Source organism: Nanorana parkeri, unplaced genomic scaffold, assembly GCF_000935625.1.
Source record: "Nanorana parkeri isolate BGI_ZX_2015 unplaced genomic scaffold, ASM93562v1 scaffold24, whole genome shotgun sequence".
In the NCBI taxonomy this organism is placed as follows: domain Eukaryota; kingdom Metazoa; phylum Chordata; class Amphibia; order Anura; family Dicroglossidae; genus Nanorana; species Nanorana parkeri.
In genome coordinates this window covers 3,276,291-3,287,712 of record NW_017306292.1, presented here as the reverse complement: position 1 = coordinate 3,287,712, position 11,422 = coordinate 3,276,291, and the positions used below count along the sequence as shown (strand labels likewise).

The window sequence follows — 11,422 nt, the reverse complement described above, 5'->3', positions numbered from 1 at the left end:
TATATATAGCGCATCTTGGTGCCATTTTGTTTTCATTTTGATTTAAAAAACACTATACTTTTTCTTTTACTGGAATGAATAGAGAAACCAGGGGTGTGGAGTTTTAGTGACATTCTACATGATTAAGAATACATTCACAGTGGTAAGTTTGGTCTTTTGCCATTACTAGTCCTTCCCTCTGCAAAAGTGATTTGTAAGCTGTCTTGTCTGGACCAGGAGGGTGGTCTGTTGACATTATGTAGGACAAATATGCACACCGGTGCCAGTGAACAACAGTAAGGAAACTTTCTGTCATTAAAACTTCACCTCCAACAAAAGTAATTCAATTACTGCATAGCACACCATATATGCAGAGGATATAATTTATAATTCAGAAGGGAAAGGGCATTGATTCATTACATTACTTTATCAGTTGCCAGCAGTCCATTAAATTGCACTCCAGGCCACAAAAAGAACTTACTGTGATCACAAAAAAGCCACAGCAGCACGTTCTGGCCACCATTTTACCAGTGCTTTTATCCCGATTAAACAAATTACCTGTAAGAAGAAAGGTTTTTGGAATTGTGAAATGAAAGTGATGGACCCATGTGGTTATTCTCTTGGTGTTTCTAATTCAACAGTAGTTGAGTGGTGTAAATATGTTTGGGCTGGCTAACGGGTAGAAAGTTTCTGCAACCCAAAAGACCTCCACAGTGTCCTTGGCTCGACAGTGTACACAGTAGATGTAGGAGTTGAAGTGCTTCACCAATTAAAAAAGTCCAGATACAATTTTATTCCATTTGGGTCAGGTGACATTCAAGAAAAGTAGTCACCACATTTTGGGGGTTCAAAACACACCTACTTTATCAGGGCTTATTGAAAGAAATCATGTATGTGGACTACAATCCCTGCAGCAAGTTGTATTTAGTTGTGATGGGGGTACTTTAGTCAGCTAGTTTGGCATCACAACTCAATACAACTCTCACAAAGACCTAACAGGCACAATTCTGGACTAAGGATATTAGGAAAACCATGGGCGTCCGCAATTGAAACTAATCACGTGTTGCTAAAATTCACAAATATATCTCCATTGCCATACTGCATGGAAGAAGTCCACACTCTCACCGCATAGGTCAGAAGTGGCTAATCCCAGTGATTTCAATCTAACCAGAGTGTAGTATATTTGCCTCTCGAGGAGATCAGTGACTTTATATATGTTGAATCAAATTCTTGCCAACTGTCCTCAGTCAGTGTAGGTATATTAGTCGCACACTTACTTTGTGCTTTGTGCAGCCTATCTTGTTTGGCATCCAGGAGTACAGAAAAATAACTTAGAAACCAGTTGTGTTGTATCACCAGTTCTGATGTAATGTTTCAATAAAAGAGTCTTTAGTTGAGGGTGTGTGAGGCCTAATTGTGCATGAGTAACATGATTAAGGTGTATGCAAAGGAAAATCTAGGAGGAAGGATGAGAGTTCTCATAGAATTGTGTCAGGTCCTTAAAGTGACATTAAACCCTCAGATTTTTTAACATAAAACAATACGGTAATGTGTACCTTACTGTAATCCATGGTTGTTTCCCTTCTCTTTGCTGCTCTTCCTTTTAAATTCTCATGTCTTCTCATGCTGGGCAGAACTTCCCTTTGCAGCTCAGTGCCTCTTCCTCATTGTCACAGGTTGGCTAGAACTATGAGGTGAGTGGAAATCACTCATCTCATAGTTCTCCTTTAACCCTCTTGGGCATGGAGTTCACCAGAGCTACACAAGTTGCCACTGGAGTCCTCTTCCACTCCTCCATGACAACATCACGGAGCTGGTGGATGTTAGGCACCTTGCGCTCCTCCACCTTCTGTTTGAGGATGCCCCACAAATGCTCAAAAGGGTTTAGGTCTGGAGACATGCTTGGCCAGTCCATTACCTTTACCTTCAGCTTCTTTAGCAAGGCAGTGGTCGTCTTGGAAGTGTGTTTGGGGTCGTTATCATGTTGGAATACTGCCCTGCGGCCCAGTCTCCAAGGGAGGGGATCATGCTCGGCTTCAGTATGTCACAGTACATGTTGGCATTCATGGTTCCCTCAATGAACTGTAGCTCCCCAGTGCCGGCAACACTCACGCAGCCCCAGACCATGAAACTCCCACCACCATGCTTGACTGTAGGCAAGACACACTTGTCTTTGTACTCCTCACCTGGTTACCGCCTCACACGCTTGACACCATCTGAACCAAACAAGTTTATCTTGGTCTCATCAAACCACAGGACATGGTTGCAGTAATTTTGAGGGGACAGCAAATGTACACTGATATACAAACTGTACACTCACTACTTTACATTGTAGCAACGTGTCATCACATGAAATGATATAATAAAATATTTACAAAAATGTGAGGGGTGTACTCACTTCTGAGATACTGTATATACCATATCCTTATTGAAATTAGACAGGACTTCAGCCTCATGGACAGACAAATGCGCTGTAAATGTTTACATTTATAGGATTTATATTGGTGCATACAGTGTAAAAGGGGAGTGGACACACACTCTCCATATATAGACATATATAGACATTTAAAACACATATAACAGGAGAATGACAATATCACGTATCTCACTTTGACAAGCTTAAGAGAAATAACAGTCTTTAAAAGCACCCTTGCATACCAAGCCTAATTAACAGCCTAAGTGGCCATGAGGATCAAAAAATCACTAATATCAGGACTCTTCTCTCTATTTTAGTTCAGAATGCATATAAAGAAAGGTTGTGAAATATCCTGTATAACATTCAGCAAAAGTAATGAAGGATATTTCTAGTTTATTCAATTTGGAAAACTTTACAAAGTTAACTTTGTACAAATGATGTTACAATACAATTGTAAATAATTCTGCCTTGTGTGTTATAATTACCGTATTTTGCGCTCCCTAAGGCGCACCGGACCATAGGACGCAGGTTCTGTAACAGGTTCTGTGACAGAAGCTGTGACAGAAGCTGCAGTTAGTGACCGCTGAGACAGGTAGCGATTCCCCTTTGATCCCCTGTGATTACAGCGCCACGGTCTCAGTGATCACACAGAGCAGACAAAGAACGGAAGTTCTTTGTCTGCTCTATGGGTTCTATGGTAAGCTCCTATGCAAAAACCATGGCAGGCAGGGGGGGGAGGTTGGGCGGACACGATCGCCACTGCCGCTCAGTTTTAATACAAGTGATCTGGTTAGATCACTTGTATTAAACGAGCAGCTGCTCCCACTGTACATTTAGCTCTGCTTTAGCAGGGCTAAATGTACAAAAAATTACTCGCCCGGCGCTCGAAACTGCATGTTCCAGCGTCTGTTATAGGGATTCGCTCCATAAGATGCACACAAATTTTCCCCCGCCTTTTTGGGGGAAAAAAGTGCATCTTATGGAGCGAAAAATACGGTAAACAAACTATTAAAAAGGTTGTTCTTTTCACACTAGTTGCAATCAAATTGCATAGTATTTAAAGAGGAATTATGGGGAGAGTGGATTACATCCCCATAAATATAGCCGACGCGCGACACTGAGCTGAGACTCGGCTCTAAGATCGGGAACTGAGTGATCACAAACCACTGAGTAGATCCCGGTTTTCTCCCTGCAGAGAGTGATGACTGTCAGTCACCGGGTCCCTGCAGGGATTCCCCCCTCCACTCTCCATTCCATCAGCACTGACTGGAGGAACAGGCAGGGGAGGGGGAGGGTACAGCTGGCTCTGCCTCTAGAGGCGCAGAACCAGCTGTCAATATTGTCGGGATCCGTCCCGGCTGCAGCACGGCTCTGCACTGTCACCATATAGCGGGACATAGCTATGTGAATATGTCTATATGTTTAGAATATGTCCTCCTGTGAACCTAAAGAGAACTATGGCAAAAAAAGTTGGGCCATTGTTTTCTTTTAAGTATAGTTTTGGCAAGCAAACTGTGTTGCCAAAGCTATATTTTAACACTACACAAATTACATTTTTAATAATATTTTTCTGGTTCTTAGTATCATTGCCAGTTTCCCCATTCCTGCTCTTTAGTTATCTTTAGCTCAGAATGTTTTTCCTTTATACTGTTTTTAAAATAATGATTGCAATCAACATGTTTCTGAAGACCACCTTACCATGTAAGGGTTAAAAACCAGATACCTCCACCTGGGGAAGCAGTAACCACAGCACTCAAGGAACAATCAACTACACAGATTGCCGCCTGATTATTGGCCCTCCTTCTACTAAACCCAAGCTTTGCTATTGGCTAGCAAGGCCACCTATCTTATATGGCAGCCTCCGGATCCTGTGCATTTCCAAGGATCAGGAGGCTGCCAAATGGGATGGGTAGCCTTGCTAGCTAGTGCTGGGCCTATCATTTTCCAGTAACTTGTGTGGTCAACACATGTCTAATAGAATGTGAGGAGTTTGGGGATCTGCAGGTGGCCTGAAGATAAAACAATTATAAATTGCCTGTTTTATGGACCTTGAGCCTCCTTAAAAGCCAAGTTGAACCTACAATCTCACGTTAAGAGAATATCATTATGTCAACTCTACATCACTCTTCTGATGGACAATAGAAAAACTGTCCAAAAACAAAATTATACTCTGGCCAAAGTCCAAGAAAAAAATCATCTTGTAAACAACCTTTCAAAGTTTTTGTATGATTAAGATGTATAGATAACACATTTCACCTGTAGACAAAAGGTCTTTTTTAGCTCACTTATTCTCTGCAAATTCACATGTGCAAATAATAACTATGGGAAAATAAAGAACTTGTTTATCATTTAGCAGGGATATTCCAGCATACTGATACAATTAAACGGAATTTCTAATAATGGCAGAGCCTGTCTCTCAAAGGAACCTGTTTTTACATGCATATAAATAGGGATGTCTACTTGTATCGGTATCAGGGGCCGATGCTGGGGACCTCACAGCAGCTGTCTTTGACAGTGCCGGTCCGGCCGCTCATCTACTCCTTCCCGCCGCCCACAGAGACTGGCACAGCACTTGACAGCCTCACACCCACTTGTACTGCCCTGGAGCCCAGCACACACCTGTTCAGCCATGGAGAGCCTAGCATCCACCTGCAGAGCCCTGGAGAGCCTGGCACCCATGTGTACAGTTATGGAGAGATCTGCAGCCCTGGTGAGATCCTAACATAGCCCTAGTGAGACCAAAACCCAGCCTTGGCCACATCTGCACACAGCCCTGGGAGACTCAAATGCAACCCTGGTGAGATCTGCACGTAGCCCTGTTGAGACCCAAACGCAGCCCTGGCAAGACCCAAATGCAGCCCTGGTCGGACCACACTTGCAGCCCTGGTGAGACTTGCATGCAGCCCTGGTGAAAACCAAACACAGCCCTGATGAGACCTTCATGCAGCCCTGGTGCAACCTGCGTGCAACCCTGGTTAGCATTAGTGCTGTAATACAGGTGCTGTAACACTGTACTGTATAGTAGATCCCAACTGACCTGGGGAAACAGAACATACAGAGGCGTGAGCTTACTTATGGCCTGGTGTGCCCCGGGACTGTCTGACAGCACGACTGGAGATCTACAACAGACATCTCAACTCTCCCGGATTTTCCGGTAGTCTCCCGCTATTAGTTAGCGGCTCCCGGACACCTGGGAGAGAAACATTTTCTCCCAGAAAGGTTTACTCTGCTCGATCTAGCAGAGTAAACCTTTCCGTGCTGTCTGGTTTTGGTTTTTTTCTGACATCAGGGCTGCCGGCCGCCATCAGTAAGAAAAAGAAAAGGCATAGGAACTAATGCCAATAGATTGCTATTGGCTATTTCAATTTGGAATAGCCAATAGCAGACTAGCTATTGCACCCGACTACTGCTGCTGTCAATCAGGGTGGACCTGAAGTTCTCCATCAGGTCCACCTCTGCTGACTGACAGCTTGCTATTGGCTTTTGCAAATTGAAATAGCCAATATTGATCTAGCTATTAGTTCCTATGCCGTTTTATGCCATTAGCTTCTTTGCTATCTGCCGTCATTTCGGGGGTTTAGCTTCTTTGCTATCTGCCATCATTTCAGGGGGGTGCTCTCGTCCTTGTTGTTGCACCGCGGTTAACAGAGGGCACCTCCCTGAAATGACTTATTTCAGGTTGGGATCCATGTCTACAATGCACTGTACAGTATTCCATGAGCCTACAGTACAGTAGTAGGAGTGATCTAGGGGGGAGCATATGCACAGCTCTCGATCACAGTCACAGCTTCCCACAGGGACAGTACCAGCGGAAATCACACTCTTTGGCCCCAATCTTCTACCCTCTCTATCCTCCCATTCTGGAGAGCCCTCTCTCCCTCTCCTACAAAGTCGCAGAGGAATGACAGAACAGTGAGTGCACTGTGGGGGGTTTTTGCCGGTTAATGAGAGTTTAAGTTAGTTGAATACCAGTTAACAGAGAGTTTGTTGTATTGGGATGAGTACATTTTACTCTCCCAATACTTCTCCTTTTATAATAATGATGTTTCACAAATAAATGCAGCTACTGTACAATGATAACAGGAACATTTTAACCTGAATTAAAGACTATATTGTCTGTAAATTTTCACACTTAAAGCTGAACTCCAGGCAGATATAAAAGACAAAATAAAAATGCAGCACTGTAACCATAACACATCTTCACTAATATATATTTTGTAAATGCAAGCAATGTCAGTACCTTTAGTTTCGTATCAGTCTCTTGTAGTCCCTGTACAGCAGAGCTCAGATACTGTATGTTTATTCCATTTGTATATTTCCCTGTTTGACTGGGCACACACCTTACAACCTGGTTGTAAGTTAATAAAAAAAAAACGTATGATCTGCCTACCTTGGACAGGCATATCGTACTTGTGATGATCGCAAGCCCACCCCACTGAGGGGCGGGCTTCCGATGACCGCAATGCCGAACGGGCAGTTGCGCACACCGGCGTGTGCGGCTTTTATCTTGCGAACATGCCACAAACCAGCCGAAGATCGTACGATGGTCGGCTGGTTTTCAAACATGTTCCTAAGGTAAAAGTCGTGCAACCTTACAGTAGCAGAGGTCGCACGGCTCCCACACACCTTACGATAATGGAACGATCGTATTATCGTACGATTATTGTAAGGTGTGTGGGCACCTTTTGTCTGGAGTTCAGCTTTGAGCACAGGAGGGCTTAGTGTTCAGCTGGTTATACTAACGAGCTGACTTCAAATTCACTATGTACCATATCAGTCAGCATCAGCCCATAGACAAGTAAGACAAAACATAAATTTCTAATGTAAGCAAGAATCCATATCAACAAGGCATAGGTGTCACATGACGTTTATATGGCTTTACTAAAAATGATAGCAATAAAAAAAATAGCAAAGATGTGTAAATAAAGCAAAATTGTCTTGATCTTGTTCCTAATTTTGAACTCCAAACTCAATGACAACACTTCCTAGAATAAAAGTTTCCAAGCATACTGTTCGTGGAATGGAGAGAAATCACAGTAAAATTGTTCATGTTACTGATATATTTTGTGCAGGTGCTCCAGACATTTTTTTCATTACTCCCGCCATTACATCCACTTTAATCATTTACATGAGAAACACTACCAGCCCCCAGCTCCCTGCTCATGAGTGACCCACCAGCAATAAACCACTTTCTTAGGCCAACCACTGCCTATATCAACACCCCCACCCACTGCATTTGCCCCATGACACTGTAGCAATGCATGTTGAGAGTTGTGGAGGTGTCACAGCAACATGAAAGCTCATTTGTATTTTAAAGTTCATATAACTGCACTATACATTATATTAAGAAAAGAAATAGTAAAACGTGTAATGAAAAATGTGTATATACAGCAGGTTTATGTTGGTCTTGATTTTAAAGTGACACTAAACCCAGGAATGAAATCTTAAAAATGCATTCAAGTACTTTACCTATTAACAGAAATGTATCTTGTTTGTGTATAACTCTACTGTAGATCCTCAAATCATCTCTGAATTGGTGCTGACACTGTCCTTCCTTCTGGAGGGTGACTACTTTTGTTCCCCATGGTCCCTGTGTGTGTTATAAAGTAGCCACCGCTCCAAGCTCGCTCCCGTGATGGACTACAATCTCACATTTAGTTTACTTATTTGTATTGAGATTGTAGTCTATCACAGGAGCGAGCTTGGAGCGGTGACTACTTTACAACACAGACAGGGACCATGGGGTCGGGTGACGTCACATGTATACATAGGTACCGCTATCTTGGACGCAGCAAGATGCCGGTGCCCATACAAAATGAAATATTGTATGCCTGCATATAGTTTTGTTTTGTATATTCGGGCATATAATAATTTGTTATTTTAGATTCAGATGAACTGCCCAATCAACAGAATTTTGTGATTTAGCAAGTTCGTCCAAAACAGAATGCACTTGTCCACTAATAATCATATTGATCTAGAGGTTTGTACACGTACTTATTAAGGATGCCCATAGGATAAACTTCCTCAATGCAGTGACACAAATATGCACTTCCTTGTGTCACCACGCTCACAAAGCCTGCAGTCCAAACTGCAACTCTTTCTCCTCTCTCACAGTGAACACAAAAAACACCTACAATGTAGCCTTATTATTGCTAGCTGGTAGCAATGCATTATGGGATATGTAGTCTTGAGAAATTGAGGTTGCATCACATCAAGCAGCAGGGAAAGAGATGCAAAGCACTCTGGAAATCCTGGAAGCTGGTGAAAGCGATGGGCAGACAGAAAGTAGCACTCACTACATAAAATAAACTTTGATTCCATTATCAAAAACAACTCTAGTATGTATTCCTATCACAATGCTGATCTTATAGCAGGATAGTATACGCTCTGACATCAGAACTCCTTTAATTACGGAACATATACAATATCTGTGGCATTTTTAAAGCACTACAGTGCTTTGAAAAGGTATGCAGTACATGTCTGCCGTACATGTACAATTCTTCATGTTTTATTGCTTTAACCACTTGAAGACCAGGTGTTCCACCCCCTTCCTGGCCAGGCCATTTTTCAGTATTCATCGCTGCGGCACTTCGACTGACGTTTGTTCCATCATACAACTCTGTACTGAAACTAATTTCATACCATGTTTTGGGGACAGATAGAGCTTTCTTTTGGTGGTATTTAATCACCACTGGGGTTTTTATTTTTTACTATATAACAAAAAAAGTATCCTAAATTTTGAAAAAAAACATGTTTCCCTATAAAATGTTATGAAACATTTATTATTACCCCAATTTTTTGGTACAATATAAAAGTCGGGGTCACGTCGAGTAAATAGACACTAAACATGTCAAGCTTTAAAATTGCATATTTGTAAATATTTTTTTTAGCTTCTTTATTTTTTTTAATGCTTTAATTTTTTTTTTTAGACTTAACTTTATTGCTATCACATAAGGTACTAAGAAATCACCTATGTGATAGCCAGTTCACCAAACAGGTCCTCTTTATGGAGACATCAGGGGTCTCCAAGACCTCTGATGTAACCTAGGGACCCCCAGAGAAGCTGAGGAAGCAGAGATCTGCTTCCTCAGCTTCTCTCCGGTGTTCAGCACCGGAGAATGACACCGAATGCAGGAAGTGATGTAATATACATCACTTCCTGCTTTCAGGGACAGGAAACGAGATCAAAGGGAGATCGAGTAATGATCTCCCTTTGATCTGCTGTTAAGAGCGTCGCCGTGCCGGTCCCAGCCGCACTGGTCACAGCAGATCACGGGACCGGCAGCGAGGAGAAGGCGGGGTATGGGGGGAGGGGCGCACACCCGCAGCTCCTGCAAGCGATCGGGCGTCTCTAGAGACGCTGGCTGTTTACATGCTCACAGTTTCCCCTCTCGTGTGCGCGCCGAGCGCCGGACACGAGAGGGGCAGGACGTCTTAAGCACCCTACCGCTCTTAGCAGACTCCCGTCTGGCCATTCACAAACGGCCATGGACGGGAGGTTGTTAAGGACCCTGCTAGTACAGCTAAAATGTATTTTTAACTTTGCCGCCAAATTGGGATAACACCTATTTTATATTTGTTACATGTTTCTCATTCACATAGTACAACTTAATTTTTTTTTTTTTTTTTGCTGCTTGCACAATACATGCTCTATTCTAAAAGAAAATGTGTTCTGAGATGCAAGGGGGTTCAGGTTAATGTTAACATAATTAACCCTGTATGTACTGTGGCAGCAGATCTTACTATCAATTGGATTTAAACAATGTCTGTCCTAACAAAGGGTTAGAGCTCTAGAAGCATTATTTGTTAATGCTCAGGGATAGGGCTTAGTCTGTCCCTAGTATTTCTATTACGACAGCCAGAGTTTTCTTTCACTTGGAAATTGAGAGAGAAGCTATCAAATGCTACACAGACACAAAAGGAAATAAATATGTTTGAACAAATTACTTTTAGGTATGGCGTGTGAATAGGAACGCATAACAAACACGTAGTGGGGTTTTCTCATATTGCTAAATGCTAACTACACTTTAGGCGCTGTTGTGGCCTGAGCAGTGTCAGCCCTGCCCAGTTGTCTTTTGCTAAACCACTGAAATCCTCACAATCTCATAGATCTACAACATAAAGAATAATTAGCTAATTTGTCTGTAGTCCATGATAAGACCTAGGAGGGCTAGATAGGCTATTTGAGATAACACAGGATGTTTTCAGAGGATACAGGATAACTCTAAGTCTCTGACAAGGTCAATAGGTTTTTTTTCATTTTTTTATTGCACTTATCCAGCAGATATAACAAAACTCTTATAGTATATTTAACAGACCAAAAAAGAGCAAATAAGAGAAGTTCATTGTTAGGGTTTACATACACGTTAAGAGTAAATAAGAAACTTTGTCCAAACGTTGTGTACTTAATTAATAAAACCTCCAGTATAAACATAACTTATTGGTCCGAAATTAATAAACATACCATTAACATGTGTGCATTATTTTAGGTTCAAGAGCTTGCCAACATTAAATACAATTCTGTCAATATAAAAGCACTTTAATAATATTTACTGTGTACATGTTCACAACTTGATAAAACACTATGGGGTGGGGGGGGGGGATTTATCAAAACTGGAGCAGACAAAATCTGGAGCATTTGCTTATGGCAACTAATCAGCTTCTCTCTTCAGTTTGTTCAGTTAAGATTTGAAAAGAGAGAAGCTGATTGGTTGCCATGGGCAACTGCTCCAGATTTTGTCTGCTCCAGTTTTGATAAATTCCCCTCAACATATTTCCTATAACATCATCATTATGGGTTGGGAAACATTGCCTGTTAATCTCATAACAGACCATCTCCACCTTGCATTGATAAGCCTTTGTTAGCCTAAAATGGCTGAAAACATGGAGCGTCACACTTAATCTGAATTGTGTTTCTCAATATTCAGAAATGTTACTGGTAAATATCCATTTTCCTTTCCATAAAGTACCATGTATACTAGATGATTTAGGATTACTCATTCAATGTAAAGGTGCAAATTCTCTTTG

At 41.9% G+C, this 11,422-nt stretch overlaps 1 protein-coding gene and 1 long non-coding RNA gene across 4 annotated transcripts in view; both read right to left on the bottom strand.

The window, feature by feature from the left end:
- The window catches only part of LOC108793676, a 12,934-nt gene extending 3,035 nt beyond the window's left edge, over positions 1-9,899 (bottom strand). The window contains exons 1-2 of the long non-coding RNA XR_001941655.1: positions 9,889-9,899; positions 1,811-1,816 (exon numbers count right to left, since the gene is read on the bottom strand). This is a non-coding gene — a long non-coding RNA (uncharacterized LOC108793676). The remainder of the gene's footprint in view (positions 1-1,810; positions 1,817-9,888) is intronic.
- The window catches only part of GABRB1 (gamma-aminobutyric acid type A receptor beta1 subunit), a 361,839-nt gene that overhangs the window by 349,108 nt on the left and 1,309 nt on the right, over positions 1-11,422 (bottom strand). The gene's annotated exons all lie outside the window — the stretch shown is intronic.